The sequence below is a fragment of the Macrotis lagotis genome, chromosome X (assembly GCF_037893015.1).
Source record: "Macrotis lagotis isolate mMagLag1 chromosome X, bilby.v1.9.chrom.fasta, whole genome shotgun sequence".
Taxonomy (NCBI): domain Eukaryota; kingdom Metazoa; phylum Chordata; class Mammalia; order Peramelemorphia; family Peramelidae; genus Macrotis; species Macrotis lagotis.
This window is the reverse complement of record NC_133666.1, coordinates 608,220,377-608,233,524: the sequence shown is the minus strand read 5'-3', so window position 1 is coordinate 608,233,524 and position 13,148 is coordinate 608,220,377. Positions and strand designations below refer to the sequence as shown.

The 13,148-nt window shown below is 35.2% G+C and overlaps 1 protein-coding gene and 1 pseudogene across 2 annotated transcripts in view; one reads left to right on the top strand and one right to left on the bottom strand.

The window, feature by feature from the left end:
* FAM135B (family with sequence similarity 135 member B) overlaps window positions 1-13,148 on the top strand; it is a 510,321-nt gene that overhangs the window by 30,404 nt on the left and 466,769 nt on the right. The window contains exon 1 of one of the 2 annotated variants that reach the window (XM_074202647.1): window positions 7,310-7,467. The exons of the other annotated variant lie outside the window; for it this stretch is intronic. The gene's annotated coding sequence lies outside the window, so the exon portion shown is untranslated. Of the gene's footprint in view, window positions 1-7,309; window positions 7,468-13,148 lie in introns of those variants that run through there. 2 annotated transcript variants of the gene reach the window in all.
* LOC141503861 (U6atac minor spliceosomal RNA) lies at window positions 10,296-10,411 on the bottom strand (annotated as a pseudogene).

The following is a 13,148-nucleotide window of genomic DNA, read 5'->3' as shown; positions in this document are numbered from 1 at the left end:
TTCTGTATATAAACAGATCACAGGTAAATTAGAGATAATTTCTGAGAAAATCGAACTAAGATTAAGGAAGACTAGGAAAGAATTCTTGTGGGGGGGGAGATTAACTAGTATATGAAAGAAACCAGGGAAGGCAGTTGGTGGTGATGAGGAAGGAGAGAATTTTGGGCATGAGAAATTGCCAGTTAAAACATTTAGAGTTTATTTGGGACATAGAGAAATTTGGGACATTCCTGTGAGAAGCAGGAATAAAGTAGTGTTACTGGATCATAGAATGGGATTTGGTGAGGTAGGAGTGAAGTGTAAAAAAAAAAGCTAAAAAGGTAGGAAGGGGTAAAGTTTATAGAATGTTTTAAAAGCTGAACAGAAGATTTTATATTTGATCCCAAAGAACCTAGAGAACCACTATGCTTATTAAATAAAAAGGTGACATATTCAGAGTTAGGCTTTAGGAAGATTATTGTGATAGCTGAGTGGAGATTGGTTGGAACTCAGGGGAGACTGAAGGCAGAGAGACCAACCAACAGCTACTGGCATAGTCCAAATGAGAGGTGATGAGGACCTATACCTGAGTGGTAGTAGTGTCAGATATACCAGAAATGCCATGAAGTCAGAAATGATAGCATATGGGAGGTGGGAGAAAGTCAAGAGTTGAGGAAGACATTTAGGTTGGGAACTTGAATAACTGAGAGGATGCTATTGTCCTCCATAGTAAAAAAAAGCCAAATTGAGAAGGGCAGCAGGAAGATACAGAGGTCAGTTTTTTAAAATTATATAAATATTTTTTCCAATTATATACAATGGTAGTTTCTACCAATCTTTTTTTTTGCAAGGTTTTTGAATTTTACAAATTTTCCCCCTCCCTACCTCCTCCCTCTCCCGGACAGAAGGCAATCTGATATAGTCTTTGCATTTGTTTCCATTATATGAATAGATCAAAATTAAATGGATTGAGAGGAAAAAAACATATTCATAAGGAAGAAAGCAAACATTAGAGAAAGCAAAATTATGTAATACATAAGATAAGTTATTAATTATTGACAGTCTTCTCAAATAATATTTAAAGAACCTAATATATACAAGACTGTTTTAAGGGCTGCTGATGTAAAGATGTATAATGATCCAATGATCCTGACTTCCAAGAACTTATAATTATAATATGGATATAAGTTAATGTTGTTATAATTCATCCTTCATTACTCATTGATATCATAGGGTGTTGTCCTGACCTACTCATGTATTAGATTTAAGAGAGATCCACCTGTACAAAGTTGTCAGTCTTACTCTATCTTCCAGACACAAGTACATCACAAGGTATCATCGAAATGCTCTAGGGAGACCTGAGGAGAAAGAATTCATTTCCATTTTAGTGGGGGTGGGGGAAGGGGCAAAGTGAAGAAGCTGTATCAATAGATCTTAGTGGAGGAGGTATCACTTGAGCTAGGTCTTGAAATAAAAGAAGAGTTTCAGTAGATAGAAATCAGGTAAGAATATGTGCTAGCTAGATAATTTAAGAAAGCTATAGATTGAAGGTATAGAAAATGGTAGAATAGGGCAACTAGGTGGAGCAGTGGATAGAGCACTAACCCTGAAGTCAGGAAGACCTGACTTAAAATTTGGCCTCAGCTATGTGACCTTGGACAAGTCACTTAATCCCATTGCCTTGCAAAAACCAAAAAAAATGGCAGAATGGAGTACCATTTTAAACACATAGAAGTTTCAGTCCTGAACTGTCAATGATTAGTTGGGATTATTTTGGATGTGATATCACTAAGAACATTAAGAAATTTTACTTTATAATTTTTCACCTTCAAATGCTTTTTAATTCATGGAATTTCTGGGACAGTTAGACCTTGTTGAAATCCATCCAAACAGGCATTTCTGACTCGAGCACTGTAGAGCAGTCTGAACTCCTTCCACATTTCTTTCTACCTCTAAATATCTCTGTATATTTATCCTTCCCCTCCTCCTTCCTTCTAGTATTGGGGGAAGCAGTGTTCTTACTCCTTGTCAAGGTCAAATACCTTACCTATGCTCTTGATTGTATTCCCTCTGGACACCTTTGTGGAACCTGGTATTCAAAAAAAATCTCATTGGATCATGGGTTGAATTAAGAGAGGAAACCTCCCATGAATAAGGAGATAATTATTCCACTGCACTCTTTTCTCATTAGACCACAGCTGGAACAGTGCATTCAATTAGGGAACCATGCTGAAACAAGCTCTTCTTTCTCACTTCTCTATGCCTCTATGTGATCTCTTCCTATAGTTACTATAGTTTGGAATTTCTGTTTATCTCTTAATTTCTTCTTAAATATATCTCTTTTCATCAGTTTCAGTGCAGAGTGACACACGAAAACTTAATTTTGAGCAGTAAAATATTTGTTCCGATCCAGGCCCTGACACTCGTTGCCCTGCTATTGACAAGCTAAGCATCCATTTCCTAATCTAGAAAATAGGGATGCTAATGCTTGTATTGTTACCCTATTAAATGGGTATTTGTAAAGAAACATCTTCTCCATAACTGGTATGTCCTTTCACCTCACATCTTGTTTCTGTTCTTTTCAGATGAATTTCAAAGACTACTCTCTACATGAGTCTATTTCTTCATATCTAACTTCTAGCATCCTCTCTCCAAATTACCTTGTATTCTAGCTACTATGTGTTTATTTTCTTTTAATTGATTTTATACACACACACAAACATGTCTTTGTTATCTTTTCCCTTTAAAATATAAACTTCTTGACAATAGGAATTATTTCACTCTTTGTATTTATCCTAGCAAAGAGCTGGCATAGAGTAAGATCTTAATAAGTATGTTTTGATTGACTGATTGCAATGACTATTTAGAAAATATGACTTTTGTCATATGGCTTCTTATTTATCCCATTGTCTTTTACAAAGCCTAGAACAATAATCCATCAATTATGTGGGTGAATATGGTTTGAATTCCACAAATGAAAGAGCTCAGAAGCCCATATTCTTTTTCAATAAGAGTCTCAGATGGTAGTGACTACTAAGAACTGACCCCTGAACAACAAAGAATAAAATTACACACACACACACACACACACACACACACACACAAACACACACACAAACAGAGAAAGAGAGAGAGAGAGAGAGAGAGAGAGAGAGAGAGAGAGAGAGAGAGAGAGAAGAGAAGAGAAGAGAAGAGAAGTGGGGTGAGACAAGAAAAGAGAAAGGTCACATTGAGGTTGAAGGGAACAAATGAGGGGGAAAGGGGGGTAGAGAACTCCCAGGCAGATCAAATGTGTTTGTGTGTGTGTGTGTGTGTGTGTGTGTGTGTGTGTGTGTGTGTGTGTGTGTGTGTGTGTGTGTGTGTGTGTGTGTGTGTGTGTGTGTGTGTGTGTGTATGAGAGCGAGAGAGAGAGAAATAATGAAATTGGCTACATCCTAACAGTCAGGAAGGAAACGATTAAAGATATAGCAGTTATTCAGAACGAGTTGTCTGTGTGAAATCAGACCATTGGCTGGTCAGAACAAAGGTCAAAGTAAACATCAGATTAGAAGAAAGGATAATGAAGAGAAGTAGAAACTGCATGAAATTGCAGCAATTCCAAATCACCCTACTTAAATGTTGTCAACTGTCCCAAATGAGGAGCAGCTAAAAAGTAACATAACATTTCCTGGAGATGTAAGAGGCAGCAGGGTCAGTCAATCAGTCGCTCAAAACCCAATTATTAGGCATATATTATGAATAGAATGTAATGGAAAAAACCCTGGATCTGGAATTGGAGGACCTGGGTTCTAAATCCCAGCTTTGCTGATTATTAGATGTTTGACCTTAGTGAAATCACTTAGACTCAAAGCGTCTCAATTTCCCTATCAACAAAATAAAAAGGTTAAACCAAACTATCATATTTATGTCCTTTGATCTTTTAAGTTTAACCAGTGCCAAAAAAACAGTGGCCATAATGGAAACATTTTAGTAAGAAGCTCTTAGAGCAAACAAAACCCTCAGAAAATTATGAATTAGCAATTATTTAATCTCTTTGCTAAGGGGAGAGTCAAGGAAACCAAGGAAAATATTACAGCAGTGCCTTGTTGACTTTAAAAAGTCCTTGAAGGAGGAGAGATAAAGGAAGATTTCTAGGCAATATAATATCACCAAAAAAGATAAAAAAAAATCAGGTAAAGGGGAAAAAATAAAATGAACCTGAAAGAGATTACTATCAGACCTGGCTAAAATACATTAATCTTTTTCTTTTTTTAACAAAACTTTTATATTATTTTTTCCAATTACATACAAGGATAGTTTTCAACATTCATTCTTTTACAAGCTTTTGAAGTTCACATTTTTCTATCACTTTCCCTTCTCTCTCTCCTTCCCATGGCAGCAAACAATCTGATATGGGTTGTACATGTACAATCATGTTTAACATATTTCCATATTAGTCATGTTGTGAAAGAATTAGAGATATGGAAATATCCATGAGAAAGAACGAAAAAACAAAATAATTTTTAAATGAGCATAATATGTTTTACTCTGCATTCAAACTTCATAGTTTTCTCTGAATGTGAATGGCATTTTCCATAACAAGTCTCTCAGGATGGTCCTTGATAACTGAACAGATGAGAGGAGCTGTGTCCGTCTTAGTTGATCATCTTACAATGTTACTAAAACAGATCATCCTAAGAATAGTTTGTATATGAATCTTTAAGTCCAACAGCATGCATAATGGAATAGATTTATCAGTGTTTTGATTGTGTTCTTTTATCATTGTTGAAAGTAATATCATTTACCAACTTTGTAAGCTGAAAAAATGGCAGGGAGCTCAGGGAGAAAAGTTGTACCTTTACTAATTCAGAAGAAAGCTATTCCTAAGGCAAGATATGTGTAAAAGGGACTCAGAGACTAGTTCTAAGTTTTTAAGGGTAAACTATCAAATGAATAAGATAAAAAAAATAATGTCCCCCCAAAAAGTGACCAAAAAGACATCAGTAGCTGCTCTTTATGCTTACTTTTTTTATCTGTGTAAAATCTTTATGAGAATAGTCTATCTATCACTGAGGGAATCATTCATGAAAATATGAAACAACAACTTGCAGGTTTTCATCAGCAATTCTTATCAGCAGACAGAATCCTTTATGTTTACTCTGACAGGTGAAGAGAAAGGATGATGACTTTGTTATTGATGATTTTAAGAAATCACTTGCCCAGTAGAATAAAATGCAAACTTTCAAATCTCTTCCAGAACAAAACACCTTGCCTGACTATAGCAAAATCATACTAGATTCTAGGACAGACTTGAATACAGAGAGATGATCATGTTTACTAGTCTTCCCACTACTACCTTTTACTATGATATTAAAAAGTAAAATTGAAGCTAGATAAATGTATTCAAATATGCTTGTGGATGCTTTCCTCTGGAAGGGGCAAACAAAATAGGAAGTTCATATGAATGGAAAGCTTTTCCCCATTCTCTCTCTGCCTCTCTTTTTTAAGGGATATTTTCTTAAGTGCTTTGAGCCTTGAAAACTGGCAGTCTTCTCAGTGTAATTTTCAATAGTGTAACAGAGATTGCTTTAATCATCTACACTTTTAGATAACTAAATAGATGGAAAATGTGATGATCAACTGTTTTCTAGTCATGTCTGACTCTCAGTGATCCCATTTGTAGTTTTCATGGCAAAGATACTGAAATTGCTTGCCATTCCTTCTTTTGACAAATCAAGAACTGAGGCAGAGTTAAGTGACTTTCTCAGGGTCACATAGCTAGTAAGTACCCGATATTCAATTTGAACTCAGGTCCTCCAGACTTCAGGTCCAACCTTCTATCCACTGGGGTAACTAGTTACCCAGGAAAAAAGAAATATTCCTCAAACCAGTGGTGTCAAACTTAAAAAGAAACCTATACCTGCTCCCTGTGGGCTGTGTAATGACTTAGAAAATCACAAATTAACATTATTTATATTGTGTTATATTTCTTTTATAAAATATCTCTCAATTACATTTTAATTTCATTCCTACCAAGTCATTATTAGAAAGAAACTCATTCATTTCTGTCAACCTAAATAGAGAAATCACTTATATAATATTCCTTCAGTGAGTGCATATAACCTCTGAAGGGCAGGGGAGAGTCAATAATACCAAAGGCAGTTCTTTCATAGTTCTTCTTTTACCTCTCCTTTTTTTAAAATTAGTATTTTATTTTTCCAAATAATGCTAGTAAGTTTTTAAACATTCATCCATATGCATATGTATATTTTTAAGTTACATAATATCCTTCCACCCTCTTTTCCCATCCTCCTCCCCACAGTGATGAACCATCAGTTCAATATTGTACATACACATTTGTGTTAAACATGTTTACAGATTAGTCATTTTTGTTATGAGGAATGAGGATTAAAGAAAAGAAGTACATAGAATTTTTTTAAAAAACTGAATGTAGGGGTGGCTAGGTGGTGCAGTGGATAAAGCACCGGCCCTGGAGTCAGGAGTACCTGGGTTCAAATCCGGTCTCAGACACTTAATAATTACCTAGCTGTGTGGCCTTGGGCAAGCCACTTAACCCCATTTGCCTTGCAAAAAAAAAAAAAAACCTAAAAAAAAGTGAATGTAGTGCTCATCAGATCCTGAAGGGTTTCTGTTTCTTTGTTTTGTTTTGTTTTGTTTTTCTTCCTCTGGCTGGGGTCCATTGTCCCCAGTCAATGTAATAGGCTGATCCTAGCTCTCTGAGGAGGAGATGAGAAGAGCTGCATCCATCCATCAAGGTAGATCAATATTGTTGTTGATGTGTACACTGTTCTCTTGTTTCTGCTCCCTTCACTCAGCATCAAATCCTGTAGTTCATTCCATGCTTCTCTAGAGTGCGACCATTTATGGTTTCTTATAGAAGAATAGTATCCCATAACTTCTTTTTTTTAAAGTCATTTTCCTTTATAAAATGAAGTCTAAATGTATTTCTCTTTAACATCCATTCTCTGCTTCTAGTTTAATTCTCTATGGGTTAGTGAAAATCTAATCTCTTTTCCATGTGCCAATCATTTAATCCTTGAAGAAAATTATTACTCTTCCCCTTAAGACTAATAATAATTAATTATTAGATGGCACAATAAATAGAGCACCAGCCCTGGATTCAGGAGGACCCAAGTTCAAATTTGGCCTCAAATAAGTGACACTAACTGTGTGACCTTGAGCAAGTAGGTCACTTAATCTCAATTGACTTGCTATGTATGTGTATGTGTATGTGTGTGTACATAGATATGTATATGTGTATATATACATCTATACACACACACACATATATATATATATAACAATTATATTAGCTACCATATATAGCACTTTAAGATTTACAAAGCACTTTGAATATATTATCCTATATTTGATCCTCACAACAAACCTGTGAGCTAGATGCTGTCATTACTTTCATTTTACAGATAAGGAAACCGAGGAACAAAAGAAGTGACTTTTCCAGCATCACAGAGCTACTAAGGTTCTCAGGTAGGATTATGTTACTTTCAATGACCCAAATTCAGTATTTTGTTTTTAAGATCAGTATTATTCACCTTTTAAGTTCACTTACTCCATGGATGCTTTTAGGTTATAAATCATGTGACACAACAAATTTTAGGATAAGTAAAATTTCCAATCATCCAAAGGACAAAGGGGAAAATATATGGTAAGTATCTTCAGATGTCTCCATGTTATCAGATGAATTACCCATGAGAAACTCTATAAGATATATTATTGAAGGTATGTTCAGCCAGAAAAAGAGAGTAGGCTGGTTATGCAGTGATAATGTAAGTCAATTGAAATGATATGTTGAAATCTCTGAGATACTAAATGGATATGAAGCTCATTGGTAAAAATTTTTATGGGGATTTTATGAGGAACATATGGAAAAGTTGGCACAAAGTAGAAATGCCTGATAGGATGAGGGCTGTACCTATGCAGGGAGCAGCCTCACCAATGACCACAAAACCATCAAACCATCACATTACCTTGCAGTACAGTTATTTGTCTGTATTTCTCTAAAGTATTGGCATTTTCAGTGTAGGGACTTCATGTAATTTATGACTATGTTTGTTAGATGCTCAGCATTGGGTCTTTCATACAGTAGGTGCCAAACATATTTCTTGCAGAGAGTAAATTTTTCAAAAATGCTTATCAATGAATTTATACAGTAACAATGGCTTATATGTTAGTAGAACCTTGATATTAATCAATCACTTTCCTCATAATACTATAATAGTTCTGTCTTCTAGATGGGACAGTGATTAGGGCACAGTAGAAAAAGCACTTCGATTTTGAATCAAGAAGACCTGGGTCCAACTATTAGATATTTACTAGATGTGTGACACTGGTCATGTCATTTGCTTTTCTATGCATCAGTTTTTTTCATCTTTATTATGAGGGAAAAACTTGTTGGTTTCTAAATTTATGATTCTATGTTCTTCATTTATCAAACAGAGATAATGAAGTCCAAAAAGTATAGTGAGTTCTTCAATGTGACAATTTTAAGGAATTGGAATTTAAAACTTCTTCACTAATTTTAAAACCAATAGTTTAAACTCTAGCAGACTGCCCCAGACCACACCATTGTATTTCTTCTCCCAACAAACAAGCTACCATTTGAATCTCTAATGTTCAACTTGACAGCTGTGTTGTTCTCTTTTGGGGTTTTACTGTTGTTTATCCCTTTACTTTTACTCAAATGAGAGGGTGTTGAAAGACATTACTTAACCACAATTATAGATGGAAATTCAATAAATATTGGCTCTGGTTTCTGTTGGAGAGACGTTTCTTCTTTTTCTTTCTTTCTTTTTTTTTTGTTTAATAAATATTCAAAAATGCCTTGGGGAATTGGCTTAGTTTGTCAGGCAACTACATAAGCCTGCAGAGGCTAAAATGCTGATCTCAGCAGGCATCCTTTTTAGTAAAGGAATTAGTGGTCAATGTGAAATATAGTGCTGTAGGTAGCCAACCAGGGTCTCCAAAAGCCTTTCATATATACTAATCGTGTCCCTATTAGCACACAATATTAGAATAATCTAGTAAACCCATCAATTGCAGCTCAACTTTTGACCATCCATATTTCTGCAAGAACCCTTGCATGACAAGGACACACTTCTTTTCTAGTTGCCTGCTTTAGGACTTTTCAGTTTGGTGGAACCTGTCAAAATTAAAACCCAGAGCAGATTATTTTTTTTAATTTTTTGTGTGTGCAAATATTAACAAAATAGAGATCCCTCAAAAGGCAAATGGCCTAATGAATGAATTTCAAACTAGAGCTCAGTCTCCTGACTCTCAAACTTTTAAAGGACTTCAGGTCGAGCATGCTTTCCAATGGATCACTTTGCTGACCAGTTAAGAGAACATGTTTTTCTAATTTACAACAAAGTAAATGAAGAAAAATATCAAACAATTAAACAAAACACAATATAGATCCTTTCCATGGTAAATAATATATCTTTAAAAACACAAGAATGGCTTCTATATGCTACTCATTGTAATGACCATTTATGCCTATTTGCCCTTGAATTCCATCTATTCAATAATTTACATAATGTTCAAAATGAGGAACCATTTACAAAGTAAATGTTAGAATGAATATTCATACTGAAACCAGAAACATGATCAATAAAAGTACAGTCTTATCCTAGGGATCCAGAGAGATTCCAAGTCAACCCAGTTTAATGAAAAGAGGGATTTTCAAGTTACAACAACTAGATTCAAAATCTGCCTTTGTTCCTTATCATGACAGACTGAGAAACTCATATAACCTCCCTGAGTTCCGGTTTAAACAAAGGTGTTAAATTCTTTCTATACTTTTAAATACAATCAAAATTCATGGAAAAAAAATCTAAAAAACCATACAAAATCTATATTTAGCCCACAGTTGTAATTAGCTAATGCTATGTTAGGTCCCACCTCCAATATGCCATGATTCTAAATGCAAATGAAATTAGATGATATTTAAATTAAGGAATCTTTTACTAAGATAAATTGAAATCATGAAATTAACCATATTTACGAAATGAGACAAATTGGACACAGGCATAAGATAGAACTTGTCATTCATTATGAATAGTGACAGCAAGCACTTAATGTTATGGAGGACAACTCAATCTACAGTTGGGTTGAGGAGGAATTTTAATTTTCTCCAAATTTATGGACCCTTTTGTCAGTCTGAGAAACCATAGAGACCTTCTCAAAGAATAGTTCGTCCACATTTATTATTGAAATGAATGTTGAATTTTGGTTATAGGTTAGTAAATATGTATACTACAAGTTAGTGTATTGAAACACATATAGATTTACATATTCACATCCTCATCCACATAGATGTCACAGAGTAGATGACAATACCTTAACTTATATGTGTTATAAAAGCCACTAGGATCTCTTCCATCCTTATCAAGGTGCCAACCTTTATATAGTACACACACACACACACACACACACACACACACATCCCCAAGCACATACTTTTCACCCCTTACCTTATCTACTACAAGGGAAGCAGTTACAAAGAGAGCTTCTAATTTTCTAATTACAGACATAGTTATGGGACAGTTAAAAGAGAGACAGGGAGGGGGCAGCTAGGTGGTGCAGTGGATAGAGCACTGGCCTTGGAGTCAGGAGTAACTGGGTTCAAATCTGACCTCAGACACTTAATAATTACCTAGTTGTGTGGCCTTGGGAAAGCCACTTAACCCCATTGCCTTGAAAAATCTAAAAAAATAAAAATGAAAAAATAAAAAAAGAGAGACAGGGAAACAGGAACAAAATGACAGAAAAAGGCAGACACAGATACAGTATATATGCATATGTTTACAGTATATATAGATATACATATATATATATATATACATACACACATATATAATGTATAAGTGAATATTTTCTTTTAATCCAGGTTCACCTATTCCCTGTTGTCTCTTTATAATCTGTAGATCTGAGGTTAAGAGCCCCTGATTTTAGCTTCTGACATCACAGCAGGGTAGACAGCAGAGGCAGCTGCAGCTGGCACAATGGTTTTGGAGTTAGAGCATGAGTTCAAATTCAGACTCATTAACACAGTATGAACTTGGGTAAGTCAGGTAACCTCTTTAGGCCACTGTTACTCATTTATAAAATGTTGACTTTCAAAATCCCTTCAGTTCTAAGTCTTTTATCATTTAATCCTATGACTGAGCTGGCTTTCAAATTTGGAAGATTTCACTTTAAACCCTTCTTCCTATTTTTACCCAGGTAAAGTCATTTACCCTCTAAGTACCTCAGATAACTTCCAAGAATTTATCTCCTACGTGCTAGATAGTTAGGGTTAGTTAAGTAGCTAAGCTACTAGAACTACAGGTCTGGTGTCAGAAGACTTATCTTTCTGAATTCAAATTTAGCCTCAGATACTCACTGTGTGACCCCGAGTACATAATATGTTTGACTTTGTTTCCTAATCTATAAAATGAACTTGAGAAGGAACTGAGAAGACATTCTACTATCTTTGTCAGGAAAATGTCAAATAGGATCATGAAGATTAGAACGTGACTGAAACAAACAAACAAGAACAACAAATAAATGGTTAAACTCCATTGGCCTGGAGTTTCTTACCTTCTGAGCTTCCCAAGCTGATGAAATTTCTGTTTCTTTTATATTTGAATAATAATAACTAATATTTTGTTATACTTTTATTACAGTAGTTAGCTAAGTATCTTTCAATAAAGGTTTTAAGATCTGATTATCTGGTCTATTCCCTATCCTTTAGTTACCATCATGTTTTTTCCTGGATTTGTGACTCTGGGTTTAACCTAGCTCCTTGGTAAGAAAAGTAGGCTTCCCAATTTTTGCATTTATGGACTTTTCTTCACTTAATTTAGCCAATTCAGGAGAAACTGCTACTTAGAGAGTTGCTAGCTATAGACATAGTTATGGTTTAAAGTATATTAATTCTCAGGAAAAGGGTGTGGAGAGAGAGAGAGAGAGAGAGAGAGAGAGAGAGAGAGACAGAGACAGAGAGAGACAGAGAGAGACAGAGAGAGAGACAGAGAGACAGAGAGATAGAGACATAGAGACAGAGACAGAGAGAGAGAGAGAGAGAGAGAGAGAGAGAGAGAGAGAGAGAGAGACAGAAAGAGATAAAGAGAAAGGCACCCAAACCAAACATGAATTTTGAAGGGAATAAGAAATTCTCATAGAAAAAAAGGAATTCCAAGCAATAAGGGAATCACAAACTAATTAGAACAGAATGCATTCATTTATCACTGTCAGCACAATTGATCCTGATCTGTATCTTGCCTCTGGACCAAGATGGTTCAGAGGAGAAAGTGAAGCAAGGACTGTGCATAGGCCTCCTGCACTTAAATTCAATTCACTTACATATCATGGCATCACTTCCCTGATTGTCAAGGTCCTCTTATGAATGAAAGACAAACAGCAAAAAACAGCAACCAATAAAGTCAGTTGGAAGTCTAATATTCAAACCTACTTAGGATAGAAACAGTTTTTATTTTTTTCCCCAAAGGCTTCTAATTAACCAATTCATGTGTCACCTCCATGGAGTGGCACCTAAGACCTTCCTTCTTGAATCTTTTTAGGTATTATTTAAACTCCATATCTCAATATCTTCTCAATTAAAAAAAAAGCATATCTTAAGTACATATTATCTAGCAAGCACTAAGCTGGGATCTGGAAATACAAACATAAAATTAAAGTATACTGTCTTAAAAGAATTTATGGACTATTGCCCTCAGGCAAATAAATGCCAAGGATATAAAAATAAATAAATGTAATTTTTCAGAAAAGAGCACTAAGATAGTGGAGAAAAGGGTTTCCATTTCTCCAGGAAAAGCTTAATGGAGGAGATATGTTTTGAGCTAATCATTAAAGAGAGCTAAACATTCCAAAACAGATGGCATTCTAGACTTTTTTTTTTATTATTCAGTCATTTTTCAGTCCTGTCTGACTCTTTGTTACTCCATTTGGGGTTTTCTTGGCAAGAGACTGAACTGGTTTGCCATTCCCTTTTCCATTTCATTTTACAGATGAACTTAGGAAAGTAGGGTTAAATGACTTGCTCATGGTCTCACAAAGCTGGTAAGTATCTGAGACCAGACTTAAATTCAGGAAAATGAATCTTCCCAACTATAGACCCACCACTTTCTCCACTTTGAGACCTAGCCACA